This window comes from Euprymna scolopes, chromosome 13, assembly GCF_053919585.1.
Source record: "Euprymna scolopes isolate OS-2025 chromosome 13, ASM5391958v1, whole genome shotgun sequence".
In the NCBI taxonomy this organism is placed as follows: Eukaryota; Metazoa; Mollusca; class Cephalopoda; order Sepiida; family Sepiolidae; genus Euprymna; species Euprymna scolopes.
This window is the reverse complement of record NC_136494.1, coordinates 128,597,999-128,622,883: the sequence shown is the minus strand read 5'-3', so window position 1 is coordinate 128,622,883 and position 24,885 is coordinate 128,597,999. Positions and strand designations below refer to the sequence as shown.

The 24,885-nt window shown below is 32.8% G+C and overlaps 1 protein-coding gene and 1 pseudogene across 8 annotated transcripts in view; both read right to left on the bottom strand.

Annotated features, from left to right (window-relative positions):
- The window catches only part of LOC145292188 (oxysterol-binding protein-related protein 6-like), a 311,645-nt gene that overhangs the window by 266,535 nt on the left and 20,225 nt on the right, over positions 1-24,885 (bottom strand). The gene's annotated exons all lie outside the window — the stretch shown is intronic.
- LOC145292521 (U2 spliceosomal RNA) lies at positions 9,207-9,345 on the bottom strand (annotated as a pseudogene).

Genomic DNA, 24,885 nt, shown 5'->3' with positions numbered 1-24,885 from the left:
TTGCTACCAGATACATAATCATATTCACTTTTCTGCACTCCACTACTTTTTTTTTTTTTTCTTAATACTTCAACTTCCTCATTCTATCCCCCATGTCATCCTATATGTATTTCTTTTTTTTTTGGGGGGGGGGGGTCCTTTCATCCACCCACAGGTTTGATCTGGTACTTCCATTGGTGCACGTTTCAATTTTTTTTCCACTGTTCCTCCACAACTGAAGTGGATCTCATAACTGAACATTCCATCACTTGGTTTCTTAACTCACGTTTCATGTGTTCTTCATTCAACCTCCACACCTTTCTCCTGGGGATAATCTTTCTCTACCTTATGAGTTTTCTTTAGCAAAAAAAAAAAAAAAATCACAAAAGTTTGCGTTGTATCATAATTTCATCAATAGATAGTACTTCCACATCATTCAAGACATTTTTGCTCTTTTTACTTACCAACAGATAATCTACTCAAATCTTTGTTGTACTGCATTTTAAACAGATGTTTTCTATTTCTTGAATACAAGGTTTGCCATCAACATGTTCATGGTGAGACTAAATTAAAAAAATTTAGTCTCTTTCTGTATTCCTATCACAATATCCATTTCCTCAATGAACACCCTCAAAATCAACAGGGCTGTTTCCAACATGGCTATTCAAACCTCTTGCTATAGCAATCAATTTCTCCTCGTAAACGTTATAGTTACCATAATAAGCCTGTCATAAAAGTCATCTTTCATATCTCCACTCAAACCACATTGTGGTGCAGGAACAAATAGAAGAGCTGTGAACATCACCAACCATCAACTTCATCAACTCACTTGCACAATTAATTTTAATCATTTTATTTCCGCAATAAAAATACCAACATCACTTGTTCTTTTTTTATTTTGAATACAATCATGCTGAATTCTTGCATTATTTTATTCTAGATTTACCTCTCCAAATTTCTTGGATACAATACATATCTCTAATGAAACTCAATTTAGCTAGATCTTCCATGTAAGCTTCTAACAAGAAAATGCAACCAATTTATTTGGGTGGGGTGGGGTGGTCATTTCCTAGATTGAGGCAAGATTCTTATAAGCCGGATATTCTCTCTGATGCCAATTCTGTAAGGTATTGAGAAACCATCTCTAGGTGACATCTCATTAGTACTTCAGAGTTTCTTAAAACTTTATTTTTCTATAAAAAACTAAAGTAAATTATTTAGGACACTTTCAATACATAAGGATTTGCTAAAAAAAAAAAAAAGAAAAAAAAAAAAAACAAAAACATAAATGCCTTCATATTTGACGGTTTAAAGGTTTCCAAATTCCTTTTAAATGTTAAAAAAGTAAAAAAAGTAATTCATTTTTTTTTTTTTTTTACTATTAACAAAATTTTTTTTTCTATGAAAAAACTGAAATGCTTTCCGATAGATTTAACTTTTCAAGTAATATTTTTTAAATTTATTTTTATTTCAATAAATGTATGATTAATAGAAAATAAACTATTTCAATGTGTAATTATCAAAGTCACAAACATACGGAAAATTATTTTATGGTTTTGTTAATATAGGTGTAAAATATTACTGTGCTAAATGCTTAACATCTATATATATATAAAAGCGAAAATGTATGTATGTGTGTATGTTTGTGTGTCTGCTAAAAACTTTCGACAGACACAACAAAAATTCAAACTCGGTATCATATCGAAGCGTCATCCTTCGCTCAAAGAATATTGAAAAATTGACCCAAAAACGTTCATTTTTTCACTCCGAAATCAACAATTTTCGAAAGGGGGGGGGTCAACAAAAACGGTCTTCTGGTGACGACGAGCGGTTCTACACATGCATCAGATGACGTCATGACCTGATTTACTTTAAATAGTTGTAAAACTGACTAAATTTCATGTACGTCGCGTTAGGTCAGTCGATTAGCACATTGGTTCATTATCTAAACGTTTTGGGTTCGAATCGTGGTGTGAGATGTCTTTTTTTTTTTTCCATTTTTTAAATTTAAATATTGAACCAGTGTCATTCAAGCCATCTTTCATATAACGTTCGTTTTTCTGTTTTTTTTACTTCGCTTATCCACCCCCGACCACACACCCAAAAACACCCGGGTACCCACCGAGTTTTAAAATTTTAATATCAAAACAGGCTTATTTAAGCCATTTTTCACGTGTTTGTTTTTCTGTTTTCATCGTTCGTTTGTCTTACGTTAGTTTTTTTGGTGTTTTTTTCGATGTTTTGATTACCCCCCCCCCAGCTTAATTAAAATGTTGTTTTCTTTGTTTTTTTACTTCGCTTATAACAAACAAACCTACGTCATTGTCATCGTCGTCGACGTAACGCTCGACGACTTCCGGGCACGCACCTGTCAAGTTGGTTCTTAAATAAATTCAAACATCTTTCAGTAACTCATTCTGGCTGGCCGATTTTATTTTCAAACTTCGCCTCAGGGCTTCGGGTTCGATCCTACCCCCCCCCCCGGTTCTTTTTTATTTAACACCACACGCACCTCCAAACATCCGGGCAACACCGGGTACTCCCGCTAGTTATAAATAATAATAAATGAATTGGGGGAGGGGGCAATTAAGATGCACATCTTCCAAAAACCATGAAAAAATAATTTCTATAGTTTCAATTTTTTCTTATTTGTAATTAACTGCATAATGTAGTTAGGAGTTATAAAAAGCTCAAAAATAGAAAAAGGTAATGATTTTTGGTAAAACACACTTGTCAAAAACTAATTTTAAGTTAATTTTTATTTAATTTTTTATTTCTAAAATTATTGGATATAAAAAAAATTTCAAAACATTTCATGTGTTAATACTTGATTTGCTAAGAATTTTAACCGACTTTCAACAGTTTAAATTAATTATGCACAAATTGTTATTGATCATTTTTGGTTATTTTTAACAAAGAAAGCAATTCAGATTAAATTGATTTATGAATTACTTTTTTATTTAAATAAAAGTAAGAAATGTCTTTTAAAAATCAACCTAAAAATGGTGCATCATTTCATTAAATAATGGGTTAATTTTTATTTGTTAGACTGAAGCAGGCATCATCCGATTGCATCAAGATTTATTAAAAAATCATATACCAAAAAATAATGTTTTGTTTGGTGATCTCAAAAGAATAATGATTGATGTTTTATAAAGTGAATGTTGGCTTCAATTAAAGTTTTAAAACAAAACTTCAATTACTTTTGTTTAAAAAAAAATGTTTTTCAAAGGCACCCATCATACACAGCTTTCTTTAATTTCATATGCAAAATTTAGTACAATTAAGGTTTTTTTTTAATAGATATAAAAAAAAAAGTGCATTACAAATCCCAATCAAATATGGCAATTTTTTTTTCATTATCAGATCAATCTGTGCTACAAAATAAATCAAATGGGATTTATTTGACTTTTAGTTTTTTGTTTAGACATTCAGTTTGTTTAAAACAAAGAAAAAAGAATTCATGTCTGTTTTTAAATAACTTTCTTTTTGAAAAATGAAATCAAAAGATTTTAAGCTATAATTAAGGCATTTAGATGCATTCAGGTGATGCTGAACAGCTACTTCACAATTTACAGGCTATCATCAGTGACGAGACAGGATTAAATATTAAAATCAATTGAAAACGCATTTTTTTTTTTTAATCCACTGATGAAACAAATTAAGGTATCTGTCACCTATTAAAAGCTATTACTTACAAAGAAACAGTGAATAGACTGGCTTTACTTTATATACAAAATAAAATAGCTTTCCAAAACCTGTGTTTGTTTAGTTCTTTTCTATCTAGAGTAAAGAGACAGGAAAGAAAGAAGAGAGATAAATTATAAAAGTAAAAATATTTTTGTTATTAAAATTATTTTACTAATAAAAATTAAATTATTTAACCTGTTAAATTAAAATGTTAAAAAAAAAAAAGTTTGGAATAACAACATTGTGCATTTAAGATTTAACAGTCAGAAAGACCGGACAAGTGTGAAATTGTTTTTAATAAATATTGCTATTTATTAATAAAATTGAAAAAATTTTTTCAAATAATATAATATTCATCTTCAGGAAATTGGACAGTTGTTTTGTTTTCTTTTTCTTCCTCTTATATGCCATCATGGTCATAAGTCCTTGAATAATTGAAGGTGCTTGGAGTTAGTCAAAATGATATTTATATCCAATAAGTAAAAAGTTTGTGATTTTGATGAAAAATATATATATATATACATTTGTTTTGTTTTTTTAAATCCGATTTATTTTTCATAACTGGACTTATTTTTATTAGCTTTATGGTTTTATTTCTTTATTTCTAAATTCTGTTTGGCTTATTTGAGTGTTTTGATCTTCATAACTCATGTCTTCCACCTATTACCACCAGCAATTATATCCAGTTTGCTAGTTCTTCTGGAAGTAATTGTTTTTTCTTTCAATATTTAAAAATAGATTCGAATGTTGTTCTTGTACAGAATAACATATGATGCAGACATGTTCTTGAATAGCAAGACACTTCACCATTTACCTTAGCTGAAATTTTAGTTCTTATTTAGAATCTGAATTTCCACCAAACTAAAAAACAAAAGTACATAAAAATCTTTATGTACATACTAGTCATATTCCAAAAATCAGATAACATGATTAAGTATTTCTTTTTAACGAAGAAAATCAAAATTTATGATTTTTTAGTGATTAAAAAGTTTTGATTAATTTGCAAACAAAATTTCGGTAGTTAAATTGAGTTGTCACCCTAGAATTTTAACACATTTAAAAAAAAAAAAAAAAAAAAAAAAAAAAAAAAAACACGGAGTCCTAGCCTTCATCTCCATCATAAAATTGGATTTTCTTAGTTAAAGAAAAAAATATTTGATTAATTTACAGGAATTCTGGAATGACATTCGTTTTTCTCTATTTTTGATTTTTAAATTAAATCTAATTCTAAATCACAAATTTTTTGGTTTACATCTACAAATCATCAGATTAAAAAACTTGTTATTGAATATAAATCATGAATAAGCACAAAGCATATGTAAATTGCTATATAATTTGAGATTTCTTTTAGGAGTGGGTGGGGATGGAGTCATAAAACTTCTTGGGTAGGTTATAAATAAAACAGTAAAAGTGCTTTAACTTTTGTTTGTCAAATCTGCATAACCTGTTTTTTGATAGTTAATGCTAATCCATTCAAAACGTTTCCAATCGAATTTTGGTCAAAGTATTCCAATTCTAACTGTTGATCATGAATTCAGTGACAGGGTTTTTCTATATGCTGATCTGTAAGAATACACGCCATTGTTTAAACCTGTCATCTCTGAAACTTATAGTGTGTGTGGAATTCGTTTACATTAAAACTTATAAAAAGTTAGAAGACTGCAAAAATTTAAATAAAACATTTGCACAAAATGTTACCTGGTAAAACAAACTGAAAATTATCTTTTCCAAGATAAACAAAGGAATATATTTCATAAAAGAATTAATGATATTATTTTATAGTTAATCTGCTGCTTCTATTTGACCTCATTAATGAGGTCAAATAGAAGTAGCGGACTTAACTTTTGCTGCAGGGCAACTTTTGGGTTTGTTTACCCAAATTTAGCTGGTTGTTTCCCCAAGACGTTGGAGGGGAGGGAAACCAGCTCCCCATTGTCCAGATTGAATAGCAATTGTCTAATATAAGGAGTTTGGCCCCACATTGATCAAAGCTGATTGCTTCTGAATGTTCCCCGGTGCGATTAGCGGGAACAGCACTTTAGCTTTGAATTAGTTTCGGTTTTATACAAAAAAGCTGAACGAACACAAGACGGGCTGAAATAGCAATAATTTTGTAAAAATCGGCGTAAATAAATCTAGATGCAACACACGTTTGCAAATCGTACATATTATGATCTAGGAGCTATATAAACAGTTGATAGTAACCCTCCCACCCCCGGGGACCGTCGGCAAAAAAAGCCTTTTCGAAAAATACAAAAAATGCGCGCGCATTTGCCTTTTATATATAGATTTGTCCAACTGTATTCCCCCACCCCCTGTGGTAAGCAAAAGAACCAAAATATGTATGTTATTTTTACGTGTTTTATGCACATAAAATTGAAAGAATTAATGGCAAAAACTGGGGGGCGGGGAAAAAAATGTAACAAAGGGTGTTAAGAAATCATTTGTAGGTGTTTAGGGCCCAAGAAAAAGGTGGAAAAAAAAAAAAAGAAAAAAATGAAGGTAGTCCTGCATAATTTGACCCTAATTATTATGAATTCCCATCAAGCATTGATCGGGCGAAACGAGCCAGCTGCAGAGTAAACAAACAAACAAAACAAAGTGGAATGAATGCAAATGAATAAAAAAAAGAAACTCCCAGAAAACTTATCGTGTAAAATGCAATTATGTTTATTCTATTTTCCTTCTTTTGTTGTTTTTTTTTATGTACTAAAATCAAAGAAACCAAACAAACATGAAAAAAGTACAAATGGGAAAAAATAAATAAAACCAGAAAACTGACCGTGTATAACGAATAAATGTTTAATAGATTTTATTCAGTTTTTTTTTATTGTTGGTTTGTTTTATGCAAAAAAAATTATTTTTTAACCGTATAATTGTTAGGTGTAAGTATAACAGTTTGTTATGTGTTTTGTATTGTTTTGTTTTTTGTTGTTTTTTGTTGTCGCGTTTTACCAATTGGAATGTCGTCTGGTTCCATATCGATAGCGTAATAGTAATTGGGCTTATGAAACTACCATAAATTCAATGTATAGAAATAAATAATGAATGAGTAACTAATCCAAAAATAAGAAGTCAGCTCTCCCCCTAGTATCACATATGAAGTCACTGAAAACATAATAGAAGGAAAAATACAGTAAATAAAATATATAAATCGAGTAACCGTTCGAACATTTGAAGAACGCTAGCGGCTGACTGTTATAGTTTGTTGTAAAACCTTGAATCCCAGGTTAGTTCGTTTCGTTCAAGTAACTTTTCGAATTGCAGCCCCCCCCCCCACCAAAAAAAAAGAAAAAAGAAATAAAAGAAAAGGTAAAAGTAACCCATGTAATAGATGTAATCAAAAGTTGTGTTTCACCCGACGGTAAAATGCCATTCCATTTTTTTTAAGCAACTAAGAACTCCAACCGGTGTTTCCTCCAAAATTCTCCTGTGGACGTATCCGCGACAGTGTTAAGTGGTCGCAGGGGGAGTATGAACGTAATAGAGAGAAAAGATTTTACCACTTCCATTGATTCTTACAGGTTTTGGCAGTGAACTCTCACCAAAAAAAAAAAAAATATAGGAATGTACGGTTATCGAGGAAGTGTAAGGATATTAGGCCTATAGCACACTTCAGATAATGTGATGCAGTTTGTGCACATTATATTTGCATGAAATGTCTTGAGTTTTAATCCTATTAAGGTCAAACTCAGAGGGGAAAAATGACTTCATTTTATTTATATAGAGAAGAGATTATAAGAGCCAAGGATATATTACATCTAACTAATGCTCTGACCGGCTTTTAGTAGGACTGAAACCACTATCTTCAGACAATGCTCACCTGGAACTGTAGAGATTCAACATCTATCCACTGTGCCATGAGCCCCGAAGGGCAATCAAGGTTGGATCTTTTGGTCTTATAAATCCAAGTTTTTTGTTATCTGATCTTCCATTGTCAGGTCCATACTGAATGGTATATATTATTTCTATCCTATCTTGGTTAACAAACTGATGAAGACCAGAGGAATAGTTGGGCGAAACGTCGTTAAACAACAACTATAAAAGATGAGGATACTAGTCCGCAAATAAATAAATTAATCATCTCAAAAGAATTCCAATAATTAAATAATATATACATGTGGAGCATTTTAGAAGAAGTTGGTGATGGTAAAATGCAATGTGAAGAATTGTTTGGATTGGAAATGATTATTTTAATGACAAGAAACATTAATAGTTCTGAGTGATTATATCGAAAAGCGATCAGTCTAAAGTCGAAACCTCAAAATCTTCCAAAAATTGGTGCTCAGCATACATAAAAAAGAAATAGCCTATGTGGGAGGAATTAGTATCTTGCAAAGAAAGAAACGTCATTAACGACCCTCTGGTAGACAGAGACAGGATACTCTTCCTACCACTGCACATCAAGTTTGGCTTAATCAAGCAGTTCACCAAGATTCTGAACAAGGATGGTGACTGCTTCACTTACTTGTGCCAGGCTTTTCCAGGATTGACCATGGAGAAGTTGAAAGCTGGCATCTTTGATGGTCCTCAAATCTGGAAGCTCAGAACTGAATGAATAAAGTCAAACTGGAAACGTGGAAGGCATTAGTTCTGGTAGTGAAGAACTTTTTTGGCAACTTATGCAAATCTTGTTAACAACATGCTGACTGCTTTCAGAAACCTGGTCTGCAACACAAGCATCAAGATACACTCCCTATTTTCACATATGGATCGGTTTCCTGAGAACCTGGATTCAATGAGTAACGAACAGGAGAAAAGATTCTATCAGGAAAGAGATGGAGACCAGGTAACAGGGTCGCTGTCATGATGGCTAACTACTGTTGGAATCTGGAGAGAGACCTTCCTGCCGCTGAGCATTCCAGAAGTTCAAAGAAACAGAAGTTCATGCCCATAAGTTTGAACAAAGGTGAAGCAACATGCAATTTACATGTAGTTATCTTCAGTGCGCACCATTCAGTTTATAGTAATCAATGTTTCTATAAAGATAATCAATATATGTTGTTGGCAAAACATTTTTTTCTCTTATAAACATATTTAGGATGATATGCATTGATAAAAATCAGTTGATAATACCATAAAAAATGTAATCAACTTAGTCACAAGATCAAACCTTTTTTCAAATCAACTTAGCAAAAACCTGACCTGATGGAGAACAAGGCCGATAGCCATTAGTCATGTGCTCTCATGTAATGAATGAATGCGTGAATGTAGGATTGACATGAAATTCTTAAAGATAAACTAAAATGACCAGAAAATGGGCTGAAATGACTTAAATAAATAAGTAAAGGACTTAGAATGACTTCAATGAACTTAAGGATGAATTGAATGACCTTAAGAATTGAATGCTTAAAAAATAACTGGAATCCTTCAAAAACAACTTGAATGATCTGGAGAATGACTTGAATGATCTGGAGAATGACTTGAATGATCTGGAGAATGACTTGAATGATCTGGAGAATGACTTGAATGATCTGGAGAATGACTTGAATGATCTGGAGAATGACTTGAATGGCTTTGAGACTGACTGGTTGTAAAGTGAGTGATCATTTTACATTAAATTAATACAGAAAAGTGATCCCCCACTTTATATCACAAAGTTACAAACATAAGTACAGCATGTAGTAAGAACAGATACTACACTTTGATTTTAGCCAAAAGGCCAAGAAAAGCTGTATTTATTTGCTCCCCCATCGAGTAAATTAGGCACAAGGCCGATTTTTAAAGTGAGGAGTGAAGGGGAAATGGGGACCAACTCCCCGGGGAGTAGGGGACCTGGATAGTGACAATTGGTATGAAGGGTTGCCCCTACATTCACCAAGGTCTTATATGTGGGGTTACTCCCACATATGGTCTTTGCTTGCAGTATTTAATGGAGAGTAGATAATACAGTGGATGTGTTATCGGCAGCTCCAGTAACTCTCGCTTCTCCTATTTTGTCATTCAGTCCTCATTCAATGAGTGATTTTTCTGACAAAGGGTGAAGAAAAAACTGCTTAAAGGTCAGTAGTACTTGGTGACCAGTAGTCTGAGATGTCGGAAATTTTTCTGTCTCTGTCTGTCCTTGTGGCCATGTCACTAGTAAGGGTGCTGGAGGTAAACGTTTGTCTGGGCTGACGTTATCCGCCTGATAGTCAGGGACCCGAACCTTGGATTAACCACTAAGGAGGCTGTCCTATCAGCAGGCGCAAAGTACTGGGACTGCTGTATTGCCATTTGGTGAGTGGATCTGGACCATGCAGTAGTGTCTGGTGGGGCCTCTCGATGCCATACTAGTGGGTAATTGTTACGGCTTTACCTTTTCGTGTGCTACAAAAAAAAAAAAAAATTTCCTGTCTTTTTCTCTCTTACTTTCCCTCTCTGTACTGCTCTAACCAAGTATGCCGACCTATTCCATAAATCCCCAAACCTCAACATGAAATATATCCAGAATAAAAACTCGATTAAACCTAGAACCCCATCTTTCAACGTAGACCCCTACTACCAGGTCTCCTTCTCCAACATCAGGGGTCTACGTTCCAACCTTCCAGAGGTTGAAACCCAATTACAGGAGACGAAACCGGACATATTATTTCTAAGTGAAACTGGAATAGGACCGACCACTACCCTAGACGAGTTCATAATTAACAGATACTCAAATTTAACAGCTAAATCTGACCCCCAAGATCGCCATGGGCATGGAATATGTGCCTACATTAAGGATGGCTTCCCGTGTGGCAGGGATATCTCTAGAGAAGATCCTAATTTACCCTATATGTGCTTCAGGGTTGCACTTGCTAACACCACTGCATTTATATTTGCCCTCTATAGGCCTCACAACAGCGGAGTTACTATCTTTAAGAGCATATCTGAGAAAATTGACCACATACTGTCTTCACATCCCTCAGCTAACATCCACATCTGTGGTGATTTCAACGTCCATAACGTGGAATGGCTGACCCATTCAAATAAGACAGATGACGAGGGAAGGTTTTGTCATGATTTTGCCATTGCTTATGACCTCACTCAGATTGTTCGCGAACCCACCCGTGTGCCCGATAGACCTTTTTCTCTCAACTTCCCCTGAGCTATGTTCATGTTCTGTTCATTCTCCTCTAGGATCCTCCGACCACTCCGTCGTATCAGTTAAGATAAAAACGAAATGTAAGAAGCCCCCAGACGTACCCCTCCACCGTACTGTATACCGATACTCTATGGCTGACTGGGATAGCTTCCGTACATTCATATCTGATTTACCTCTGCACTCCATGTTTAAAAAGGATGTGTCCTCTATAGTATCAGATCTGACCGAATGGTTAATTGTAGGCATAGACCAATTCATAACATCTAAAAAATTTCAACAAAAACCAAACAGCCAGCCATGGTTCTCCCCAGAATGTGCTGCCTCCATTGCACACAGAAATCACTTTTTCCATAGCTACCAACGTAATAGATGCACTGAAACTAAAGCTGCTTTCAGGTCTGCCAGCAACCACTGTAAAAGAGTAATCAAAAATGCAAGAGAGCTATATGCCCAGTCTGTTAAATCCAAGGTAGCTGATCAGCGGCTTGGATCCCACCAGTTTTGGCAAATAACAAATAAAATCCTGAACAGAAGTGTGCGTTCTATACCAACCATTATCAATGGACCAGAGGTCATCTCGTCAGCGTCAGACAAGGCCAAACTATTTGCAAAAAACTTTGCAGCTAATTCTACCCTATGCGACGAAGGCCATCAACTCCCCATATTTCCTCCTATAGCACAGAACAAGCTAGGTAACATACAAATATCTGTGTGTGAGGTCGCCAAACTAATAAAGAACCTAGATTCCAGTAAAGCAACTGGCCCTGATGGCATCCCAATTATAGTGTTAAAAAGCTTCAACCAGAACTTGCTCCCATACTTACGAAACTATTTAAGCGCTGCCTTAAGGAGAAGTGCTTTCCGACTCCCTGGAAGACCTCTTCAGTTTGCCCTATATTTAAGAATTCAGGTGATAAGTCATCTCCCTCTCAATACAGACTTATAAGTCTCCTGTGTGTTATGAGTAAGTTGCTGGAATCCATATTAAATAGAGAAATAGTCAACCACCTCAGCAGGAATAACCTTCTTAGTGACACACAATATGGTTTCCGCTCTGCAAGATCTACCGCAGATGTGCTGACGGTTATATCCCACAGGATAAGTGAATCTCTTGACAAAGGCTTCCTTTCTAGTAGTAATACACACGGACGAAAAAACGCTTTGGATAATCACAGATTTCAAGGTAGTTCTACTAAAATAGTCATATTTTTTAAACCAAAGCACTTCAAGTCTTCAAATTACTACTGTTTTGTTCGGAAATGAATATACTTTCAAATGAATTAATAAATATGAATGTACATTATATATTTTAAGAGTTTTGAGCAAATAAAGTGATAAAAATGTGAACATCATAAAATGGCGTTTTCGGTAAGGTTTTGTAATGACCCCCCCTGTTTTCTAAAGGTCCGTACCGTGATTGTATGAAGAATTTCGTCATGAAATTTGGGAATCAATAAGAAGAGGTGTTAATCATTATACTGTCAAGTGTCCGAAATATTTTTGACCATTTCTTTTTTTGTCGTGTTAAAAATAAGACTTTAATATGCCGAGTATCGAACATTTTGAAAAAAAAATTCTTCGGACACCCAGTAGTAAGTAAATCAATCTTTTTACTATCTTTATCAATTAAAAGTATTATTTTTTATGAGTAGGACCGCGGTAATTGATAATTTAAAAGGACCTACCCGAAAAAAAAAATTGTTTCTATTTCTCGAATTTGGTTAAATGAAGTTAATATTACTAGAAGCAGCAGCAGCAGCTACAGCCTGTAGAATCAGCCATAGCACAGTGTATAAACAAACACGCGTTCTTTAATTTTTATTCAAGAACGAATTAAGAAAAACAAAATGAAACATAATGAAAATAATTAAGAAAAACAAAATGAAACAAAATGAAAACATAATGAAATATGAATATAAATGTTCTTATGTTTAATTAGAGCTATTTTGTTATCAGAATAACATTAGTTTAGAACTATTCGGTTTTCAGAATGTATAATAACAACAATCCCAACCAATTCGGCATTATGAATCTGTTGCAATTTCTCACATTTTTCGTCAAATTTAAAAACATGGTTAAAAAAAACCAAAATAAACTTTTGTAGATATGTAGCTTGCATGCACTTTTATTCTTTAAATTAGTTTTGAACAGCGAATTAAAACGTTTTACTGCGAACAGCCACAAATGTTTTTTTTCAAAATCAAAATAAGTATCAAAATCTCGTTTATACATAGATTCGAAAAAGTTGTCAAAAAACAAATATATAACAAATAAATGCTATCAAAGGCAAGATAAGTTACTTTTCTACCTAACTGGATAATTTTCTAGTGTTTTTTATTTAATGTAACATGTTTATTCAGCTCGAAAAACGTACAGTGTTTACCGATGTATTGGAAAATTAAAAATGGCGCCCGGCCCGACTCTCTTTGACACGGTAAGTTTGAGAAAAGGAGTTAAAAATTTAAAAAAAAAAAAAAAAAAAAACTATACAAAATACTGTTAAAAACTCACCGAATATATGTCAGCCTATGTCACGGTAACATATATTGAGCGAGTTTCTAGCAGTATTTTGTCTACTTTTTTATTTTTAACTCTTTTCCCCAAACTTACCGTTTCAAGAGAGTCGGGCGGCGGGCGGCATTTAAAATTTTCCAAAACATCGGTAAACACTGTTTTCAAGCTGAATAAACATGTTACATTAAATAAAAACACTAAAAAATTATCCAGTTGGGTAGAAAAGTAACTTGCTTTTGATAACATTTATTTGTTATATATTTGTTTTTTTGACAACTTTTTCGAATCTATGTGTATAGTAATACAAACCCTCAAAATCTATATCAATATTCTTGAAATTTTAAAAGCAGTTAGAAAACACATCAAACTACAATTAGGAAGCTTTTTATTTCGTTAATTTTTTTTTCTACTTATTAAGCGAAAGATATTTTTACAACCTGCTCCAGCGTAGTATAAACGGCCTATGGAATTAACACCTTCAACCTCGAAAATAGAAATCAACAAATTTATGGAATTTTCTTTGAAATTTCGCAACGCAGTTTCTTATTAAATTAAAACTAAATATATAATATAAAGCCAATAATTATGAACCGCTAACAGTAAATATGAGTGATGAACGCTCTCTTTGAAAAAAAGCTCTCTTAACTTCACCTCTAATCCAAATTATGTGTGGCAAGTCTCCTCCTAAAACACTCTTTAACCCTAACAATAACACTAAGTTCGAGTGGCAAGCCCCCCTCCCCCTCCAACAAAATACCTCTGTAAGCCACATACAAGCATCTAAAACAAACAAAAAATAGATCCTTCCTTAAAGAAAATACACATAAAAATAAATTGGTTAACTGTCCTAAAATGCTAGAATGGCCAGGAAATGGTGAATTATATTACATTAAATTTTTGTGAAACTAACCGCTCCCCCCTCTAATTTTTTTTGTTAGCTTTGTCTCTGTCAAGTTTTCAGTATGTTCACACATAATTTTCCTTAGCCCTACAATTAATTCAAAGTCCGAATGGCAACCCTCCACATATTCTCATTGCATAGAAACCCTCTTAAAACTACACATAATCATCTTTAAAAAAAAAAAAAAAAAAAGCATGCATATTTTCCCATAGAAAAAAAAAAACAGTTAACTGCCTTAAAATGCTAGAATGATCTGTAATAGGAAATTATTTTACATTCAATTCTAAAATAATTTGTTTATCTTTCATTAAAGTTTTTCATGGCATTTTATACATAATTTCCTAAAAAGGTAGAATCACATTTTGGAGGGGTGGTCAGAAGGAGTTGAGTGGGGTTAAACAGAAGGTGTTAATCTACAATAATACCAAAGAAATATTGCAATATATTCATTTTTAAATGGTCTTATGTTTAGATTTAAGTTTTTTGTACATAAAGCACATTACAATTCAACTTTGAGTTCTCCAACTTCTTTTCTGTTTATGGATACATGGCATTTTTAAGGAATTGCTGCATATTTATGCACATTTACTGCAGATTATTTGGAAACCATAAACTTTGGGAGATTTTCAGTTGCATATTCTGATTCCTTGTACAAAAATACACTTATACAGTAAATTTCATATTTTAGTCTTGTGTTTTAACAAAGATATGACATTTTTACTGAAAAAGTAGTGTAAAAAATGTGACGAAACGCATATGGTCTTAAAGAGGGGAAAATATCCAAACGTGTGAGGCACAAAAATAGCCATAATTTCCTTAATTTTAATCAGATTTTAAAAATTTAAAAAGATTCTTTCTTAGCTCATCAAGCTCTTTCTATGCATACCAATATTGAAATATTTCAAGCTATTTCAATTTTTTCATGTGTATTGCTATTTCTAGGGCAATTGCTCTTGACATATCAAAGGCCTTTGACTTGACAAGGTATGGCATAAGGGTCTACTTCACAAGATTTCCAGCTACGGTATAACGGGAAATGTTTTCTCAATCATTAAATCATTTCTCTCCGATAGGCTCATAAGAGTAGTGGTCGATGGACAAAAATCGGAGGCCTGCAATATAAATGCTGGAGTCCCCCAGGGGTCAATCCTGGGCCCAACTCTCTTCCTGATCTACATCAATGACCTCCCTAAACACATACTTAAATCATTCGTTGACATCTATGCTGATGACACAACCATCTACGGCAACACATCAAAGGCTGTAAATGACAAAGTTCTTTCTGATTCTCTCTCCTCTGATCTCGAGCGCGTGGTTCAGTGGGGGAAGATGTGGCTGGTTACCTTCAATGCATCCAAAACCAAACTCCTATCCTTACATCATCAACGCTCTGATCCCCAGCTGGCATCAATTGTGATGGATGGCTCTCGTCTAGGTGAGGCTCCGTGTTTTGACAAGCTTCTGGGTTTGACCTTTACTCCTGATCTGAAATGGAACACGTACATCAAGTCTGTTGCCAAGGTCGCTGGAAAGATGGTGGGATCCTTCTACCGCTCCAGAAGATATCTCACTACTGATGCAATTCTCTATCTATATAAAAGCCAAGTACGTCCAAGGATGGAATACTGTTGCCATATCTGGGCAGGAGCTGCTAAAAACAGCCTATCCTGCCTTGACAGAGTACAAAATAGACTTCGTGGCTTAGTGGGGGATGCCCTTTTCTCTACCCTGCAACCTCTCTCCCACAGAAGAGAAGTTGCGAGCCTATCCTTGTTTTATCGTTATTTCCATGGCAGATGCTCGTCTGAACTCCAATCTCTGGTCCCCCTCGCCAATCTTTCACGAAAAACACCCGTCTAGCTGAATCCACTGTGAAAAATTTCCCCCACTCTATATCTGTGCCTAAATCAAAACGCGGATTCCATGAACAAAGCTTCTTTGTTAGAACTGCACGCCTGTGGAACTCTGTTCCGTCTGCCTGCTTCCCTCCGGACTACAACTTGGATGTCTTCAAATCCAATGTTAACAAATTCCTAATGAACCACCCCCTTAAGTAAACACTTCAGCAAATCTCCTCACTAACTTAATGTACTTGCAATAACCCTTATCCCTGAGTGGCTTCCAGGCCTTGATAAGTGGTGATCACTGAAAAAAAAAAAAAAAAAAAAATCTGCTGGAACAGATACTAAACTTTGAACTTGGCCAAAAGGCCAAGAAAAGCTTTAAAAAGCTAAGAACAGCATCTATTAACAACAGACCTTTGACCTTAACCAAAAAGGCCAAGCACAAAAGTGTTACGGACTAACCGACAGACCGACTGACCAACGGAGTGACTTATAGTTGCTTGCATGCGACTAAAAACGGATGCCATTTCCTGATTCAGCAGTGCAAAAATACCCTAAGTCAGTTGTAAAAATCTAAACATACAAAAAGTACAATTGTTCATATTATTTTGATTCGTCAGACTAGTGTTCTCATCTGGAGTGTTATTTTCACAACATTTCGGTCAATGTAACCTCTGACCTTTAGGTGTATTTTGTCAAACTTGGGAATTTGGACGAAATTTCAAACGGAACCCTTTATTTACTTCACGGGGGTAGCATGCTCTTGTTCCACAGTCATGATTGGATAGAGGTCCTAAGTAATTCACAATTGTATTTTTCGGTTGCTCACACTGAGAAGGTCAGTTTTATAACTGATTTTCCAAGTACTCTAATCATTGTGCCACAGGTGCTTGCAGACAGTTTTAATATGAATTTTAGGAGCTGTAAACCTATTTTATTTCTAGTTGTAATATCACTAATTATTATTACTAATATATTTGTTTTACTTATTACTAGTCCTAGTACAGAATTTAGCACGTTATGGGAACCGTTAATTATATATATAACTAGCATGGGTACCCGGCGTTGCTTGGGTTGATATGAAGTTCCGTTTAGAACACACCTGCTATACTATTTATTTTCATCATGGACAACGTGGATACCCCCATAAAAATTCCGAAAATAAAAGAACGGATAAAAACATGTAAATGTAATCACAAAAAAAAAAAAAAAAAAAAAAAAAAAAAAATGTGATACCTTCTACAGATATTTCGGCAGAAGGGATACAAAGAGGAGAAACTATTCTCCGGAGATTGAGCACTGGAAAGAAAACTTCCTCCCCCAAAAAATAATTAAAAATAAATCATTACAACTTTTGTTTCAATAAAAAATAGCAACGGATGCCCGTGCAATCACAAAATTTAAAAAAATTTTTAAATAAAAAAAAAAAAAAAAAAAAAAAAAAAAAAAAAATGAAGATCTACCAATTTTTCATTTCTATTTATACATTTTATGTTCCTAATGTAATCCTCCCCCCCCCCAATTGAATTTGTCATATTTTGGGGTTCGTTTTGTTTACGAAATTATTAGGTGAAAGTACAGAATGGTCTCATAAAAATTAATTTATCATTATTTTATGTTTCAAATGTAATTCCCCCCCCCAAAAAAAATTGTATTTGTCATGTTTTGCCCCCTCCCTCGCTCGCCAAACTTGAAAAAATGCTAAAGGTGATATGTCTCATTGAACGCTTGGTGGCCAAAAAGTTGATGCTCATTTTACGTTAAATTTATATAGAAAAGTGATTCCCCACTCTAAAATGTTAATTTCTTTTTTCAAAATTTCTTCTTTCATATTATTTATAAAGGCTGTTTAAATGTATTAGGCCCCCCCAAAAAGTAGATTATTTTTTTTAGGAATTAAACGATGCTGGGTCACTTTGTAATAATTTACCTTTTGTTTTAATTAGAAAGTTGTAATCAATGAGATTAACGTGAAAAAAGAAAAAATATGTAAATTGTGAAATTTAGCGGGAGGGGGGCAGTAGATCATTTTTTTTTTTTTTAGGTGTTAAACGATGCTGGGTCACATCGTAAAAATTTACAGATTTATAGCCGTTTAAAGAATAAAATCAAACAAACGAAATCTTTTCAGTTTTTCATTTTTTTTTTGGTTTGAATATTTTAAAAAACAATAAAAACATTTTTCTATCCAAAACATTTTAAAAACATTTTTCTATCTAAAACATTTTAAAAACATTTTTCTCTAAAACATTTTAAAAACATTTTTCTACCTACACAGAATTATTTTTTAAAGCTAGAAACTTATTGAGATTATCAAAGTATTTTATTTGGTAAATAGTTTGTTTAAGCAAACAAACCATTCATTTTCTAAAGTTTCTAGGGGCAAATAATTAAAAAAGTTAAAAAAAAAAAAAAAATTAAAAAAAATCGATGTTGGAATAACAATTCCAAATTAAATTAACATTAAATATGTTATCAATATAATTATGGTTTAAAATTTATTAAATAACAATTTTAAATAGAACACTTAAAACAATTCTCTCGCTAGAAACATTAACTTAAGATACCGCTTTTTAATAAAGCGGTATAATTGCATAGTTTGCAAGAATCATACTGTATATAGAAATTAATGAAAGAGTAAAGCAAGAAACCTTTTGTATATATTAATCAAATTGTGAACAAACAGACAGGAATACGAATTATATATATATCTATAATATAAAGCTGAACGCGTGTGTGTGCACGCGCGTGTCTGGTCACGAATAGGCACCTACATAGTTGACTATTTTAAAACTGACTGCATATGATAGATGTATCGAGGATCAGAAATGGGTATGTGTGATCTGGCAGAACAGTGGTTCATAAAAATTGTGGGGTCTGCGTTTGCGCCTGGTCCCCAAAGTATGGAAATAAAACATGAAAAAAAAAAAAAAAAACGTTTACAAGGGTTTTTGATATAGATGTACATAAGAATACTTTGATAAGTATGTTTCAACTTAAATAGGGATGGTATAATAAAATTGTGGAGTCTGCGTTTACACCTGAAGTCCATGGAAATATGGCACAAACTTTAACAAAGACTTTTTATATCTATTCGCGTAAGTATACTTTGATAATTATGTTTCAGTTTGAAGGAATATGGTATAATAAAATTATTGGGTGTTCGTTCATGCCTAACCTCCATAGAATGTAAATATGTCACAAAGTTTAACAAGGTTTTTTAAAAGGGATTAGGGTCCACAATAACACCTTAACTTTAATCTTAATTCACGTTAGCTTTTATTTATTTTTTTTGAGTTGAATCATATTGTGTCGAATAAATTCACCGCATAAATTCACGTTCTTATTAAAGTGAAAGCCAAAAAACAGAATCGGAACTTTAGACAATTCTCGACACAAATTTTGCATAACTGTTTTTTTTCCCTTCTCCACTTGCACGTGGCACTGTTTTGAAAATAGATAAATAATGAAAAATAAGAACGTTACTTGTTATTGTATCAAAAGAAGGAAAAAATCCTGCTCATGTGATTATGTGTCTTTAAAAACATTTGCATAACCTTTTTATTTTTATTTATATATCTGTTTAAGCTTTTTTTTGTCAGTCTACTAGAAGGAATTCAGTTGATTTTCTGCGTGTTCTTTACATTACAATAGTACAACCCTGAATCCGACGGCGCAATACTACACCTGTTCAATACTGTAAAACTGAAACAAAGCTGTTCTGTTTGAAAAGGGCGCCATTTTCTTCTCATTCATATTTATATCGATTCTTTGCTTTAAAAAACTAAAGTAATTACGTGTTTACTTTTTAATATCCCATTTTGCTGTTTCGGATTATTTTACTAAAGTAAGTAAAGCTTCATTATTTATAAAAACTGTTTTTGTTTTTCAATATTTCGGCGATATTATTTAGTAAGAGTGTTTAGCAGAAAAGCCAACAAACGACTACCCGGAAAAATAAATATACAAGAAATAAATGTTACCATAGTCAATAAAAGTTCAGTTCATGTTTTTTTTTGTTTGTTTTGTTTTGAAATAGTTTTTAATGCTCTTCACTTGAAATAATTTCATTGAACCGAAATTAAAACAAAATTTGAGGCGATAACTACTTAAATGAATTTTTATATAACCTACACATGCCATAATCGAATATTCCTCAAGCACAAAATAACGGAAAACATTAAAATATGTTTATAAATATTCCTTACGTTGACGGAATTCTCTTAAATTGTTAACAGAATGCTCAGATACCCCTCCTTCAAATTGAAAACAGGGCTCTCCATTTCAAAGTCGCTGCCATTTTGATTTTTTTTAAAACCGGTTTCTGAATTTAAAAAAAAATTTTTTTACAAACTACTTAAAAATTCAAACCAATGAACTTTTCTACCATAAAAGTAGCTTTTATTGACTATGGTAACATTTATTTCTTGTATGTTTATATTATTATATATATAACATTTTCTCTTTGTAAGGAAACATCATTTTGTTTGTCACTCTTGGCTACAAATGGAAACAAAGTTGATATAAAAAAAATATATTTTCGTGAAAATTATCTTTACTTTCATATTTTGCTTAGGGTAAAATTTTTCAGTATCAAAACCTATATCTTTACAACCCCATCCTTTTCATAACCTATCATACTTTCATCAATCACAGTCCATTTTCTGTAGGCTGTTTTTGAACCCAGTCAACGACGGGTACTTCTGCTAATATATATATATATATATATATATATTAGTGATATTTACAAATAGAAACAAGAGTAGGCTTAAGGTTCCCAAATTCATACTAGAACTGTCTACAAATTCCCAAGTTTAACAGAAACATTCCAGAGTTTGACATGATACACCTGAAGAAGGTCAGAGGTTACATTGACCGAAAATAACACACAAGATGAGAACAGTAGTCTGATGAATCCAAATACGAATAACCAATCCTCATCTCAAAAATTCAGAAAAGTCATAAAAAATTGTTGCCCAGTGTTATGCTTTTTCGTAAGGCACCATTTGTTTAAAAGAAAAGTCAATTTTCTTTTAATATTTTTTAAGTAAAATTCTGGCAGATAGTGCGTGATGCAATTTATGCTGAAGAATTTTATTTAAAGATATGTAAAAACGCTGTAAAGTATCTGAAAAAAAAAATTTAAATACTAGAAGTTTATTTTAAAAAATGTTTAAGTTCCTTTGCTCAGTTTGTGAAAAGGGAGTAGAGTTCAACTCAATGTTTTGTGATCCTTATAAGCATTGGGTAGACAAGTACAGTGGAATTTGTAGGTCATTGAGAGAGGATAATCAGCTTGTGCACAAAAAGCGTAAGACAATGGTGAGAAGTGAGATGTGGAGAAAACATTTGGATGATGAAGCTCTTTAGGTTATTCAAAAGTTTTGTTATCTTGATGATAGTATTAGAGCCGATGCTAGTGTGATTGCAGAAGTTAAGGACATTTTTGCCATTACTAACACAACATAGCATTACTACTAATGAGTAAGGGAAGAGATTCAAACATATGTATGCAGTATGATGATGTATGGAAGTAAAACTTGGTCAGTAAGAGTTAAGGATATGTGTTGCATGGAGAGAAATGATATGAGAATAATACAATTGATGTGTAATAAATCTTCAAAATGGGCTTAGATGTGATAACCTAAAGAAGACTAAATCTAGACAGTATAGGTAGATGCGAGCAGAACAGTATACTTCAATAACATAGCCACATTAAAAAAAATAGATGAAAATTCTTGGGTTAGTAGATATAGTAGATAGATCAAGGAAAATATGGGATGAAATGATAACGATGGGCTTAAGAGGATGAATAAAGATTTAACCAGAGATAGGTTAGTTTGAAAAGTAATCTTTAAAAGCTGTCCAACACATGCCAGCATGTAAAACAAGCGTTAAACCAAATATGATGAGTAAGAGTTTACCTACCCAAGGAGCTGCCAATATATGATTGTGTGAGATAACAATGAAATAATGAAGTGACACGAAATCGGGAGCCTAAATGCTTGACTTTAGTCTTGAAATCTTAAACGTTTAAACTATGACTTCAATCTAAGAAATTTCCTCCCAGTAAAAATCTTAGAGCAATGAATTCACACCAACTCCAATTTCACAGCCCAGCATAACGTAAACAAATTCATGACATAAGGCATATCCTTAAAAAATTAAGTTATATTCAGATGTACTATAGGAAAAATACAAGTTAATGTTTCACATCTTTTTCTGTTAACAAGCAAAAGCACTTTTATTCAATAGAATATCATGATCATCTATCAACACTACCACCATTAAGTGCACTAAAGATATGTGATAATTTATAAATCATAACAATCATACACTTCTACAATGATCTTTTTACAAATAGTGCATCTCAATTTCATCTTTTTACTTTATTCAGATCTAATTTGGTGACAATAGTATATCCTATAAAATTACAACTAATGACCCTAAAAGCATTAGTAAATATCATTGTATATTTTTGTTTATGTTAGCAATCATAGATTTCTTTTCTACTAAATCTAAAATGACACTAAACTGATGAAGAGCAGTTGTTCTCCAAAGTTGAGGTGTTCTCATAAGAAAACATGATTCACCTTGAAAATTCCGTTCTCTAATTTTTGGCTTAACTTTGTATTAAAAGTTACTTTTTCAGTTACTTTAGCAAAGACTTCTGTATTGTGAATTAGAGTATAAGATTTGCTCTTGCTATTAACTAGATGTAGACAAAGGACATTTTCATTAATAGATTAAATGAAAATGGTATGCTTTCTATCAAACTTTGCTTTGAATAATATTAAATTATAATATATTATTTAAATTTAATGCAACTAAGATCAGAAAAAAATGTTTGTTTTCAGATACAATTTCTATTCAGTTATAAATACAATGGTCAATCTTTTTAAAGTATTAAATTTATGATCACAGCATAAAAATTTCATAAAATCCAAACATTTTATCCATAATAAAAAAATAATCCTGTATATTATATTTTGATTGCAGAAATTCCTCTCTGGACCAAATTACCGTAGGTTTGCAACAATAGATGCCACATACAAATTTATTGTGTCTACATTATTATCCACTACATTATATAACTTTACAACTTCATTATAGACAGATTCAGGCCTTATAATAAAATCCTACAATTCATCCAAGGAGAAAATCATCACTATCCCCAATACCATTAGACAAAAGTAGTTCCTATTTTTTCCCTCTAATTAAAAACTGCTCTCACCAGTCCCACTCTACGTCGCATAAAATTACACACAGTAGACTTGTACTGCCCCGTCACCCTTATTAACTGATTCATGAACTCAGAAATAACGTTCAGTTCTGATTTGCAGATTCACAAAATAATGATTTCTCCCTTCGCTCATTCCACCCTTTTTCATTGGATGCCAGCTGTAATTCTCATATTCAAGATTTTAAACATTCAACAAAAACGAATGCTCACGGATTATGCACAACATGGGCGTTTGCATGCCAAACGTTCCACCAAATTGTTACACACACAAAACCAAAGTTACGTTTAGATTATTTACTTCTTGGCTGCTCACATATTTAAACATTAACTTCCAACAAACAAATTTACCCAATGGCTACCATTTACTTTGCATTTAGTTTATCATCTACGCGCTCTTTTTCTATATAAAAAAAAACATAAATTATTCCTTTTAACGCTGTTATTATTTTTTTAAAGTTACGGTTATTTTAAACTAAATACAGTCACAAATTGTTTTCCACATTCATTCGTTCTCATATTAAACCAGAACTTTTGTCTTTTTTATTATTTGTGAGGGTGGGACGGTTGAGTTACGCTAGCTGGTAGAACATAAAACAAACAAAACGTACCTCTCTAATAAACTTATTTTATCGCTACTATTTTTTTATAAAACTTACGGATATTTTTTTAAGAAATACACAAACCATTCTCCGCATTTGTTCCTTCTCATTATATACCATAAATTTTGTCTTCATTTGGGTTTCACTACCTGCTATAAGAAAACAGTTAAGTTTACAGGAACCTATTTTGGGGAACGGGGAGGCTATGTTTCTTAACAAGCCAGATTCTATCAATTTTTTTTTTTGGAAAAGATCAGTGAATGGACTAAACTTATTAAAACACACATTCAGCAGCAAGGGAATTAAAATTTGCCTCTATATCAACCGTCAAGATCAAAGTGTAGTATTCATTTTTGACTGCACTGCGACTTGTGGAGTCACTCATTGTTTTCTGTGAAAGTCAGTATGAAATAGTTTGTTTCAGTGTTATATCATCATTGTAAACAAGTACTGTTGCACGATGATAGCACAAAGTTTTATCAAGGATTTAGATACCATTGTGCTGTGGATATATCATGGGGTTGAATATTGAGAGATCATAAGTGTCAAATGAGTTCTGACCAGTTGCTTTGTCAATAGTACTGTACCTATACTGAATTTAAATCATAAAAATTGGGATATTGATGTTGAGGGTTTAAACTGAGGGTAGGTATCTGGTTTACATTTCTTCTGTTTTTGTTAGAGAAAATATTGTCTTATTACATTAAGACAATTATAATAATAATGGGGTCTGCAAGCTGTAAGAAAAGGACTGTAGATAAAGTGGAGAAGATATTTTTATCTTGGAAAAATATTTTTATTCTTACTATATTAGCCACTGCTATTAAATTATGACATTGTAGTCGGTTTGCGAACAAAGTTTTCTCACCTGCCATCAGCTGAAAATTGATTTTCTATGCAGAAAGAAAAGCTGTCACTCATTCACCATCTGACACTCGTATATGCTGAAAATTTAACATTCTGTTGAGGAAGCCGTTAACTTTCAATAGAAATTGAATTAGAAACAGTAGTTATCAACGAATATAACAATTGCTGAGTGCATCACAATCAAC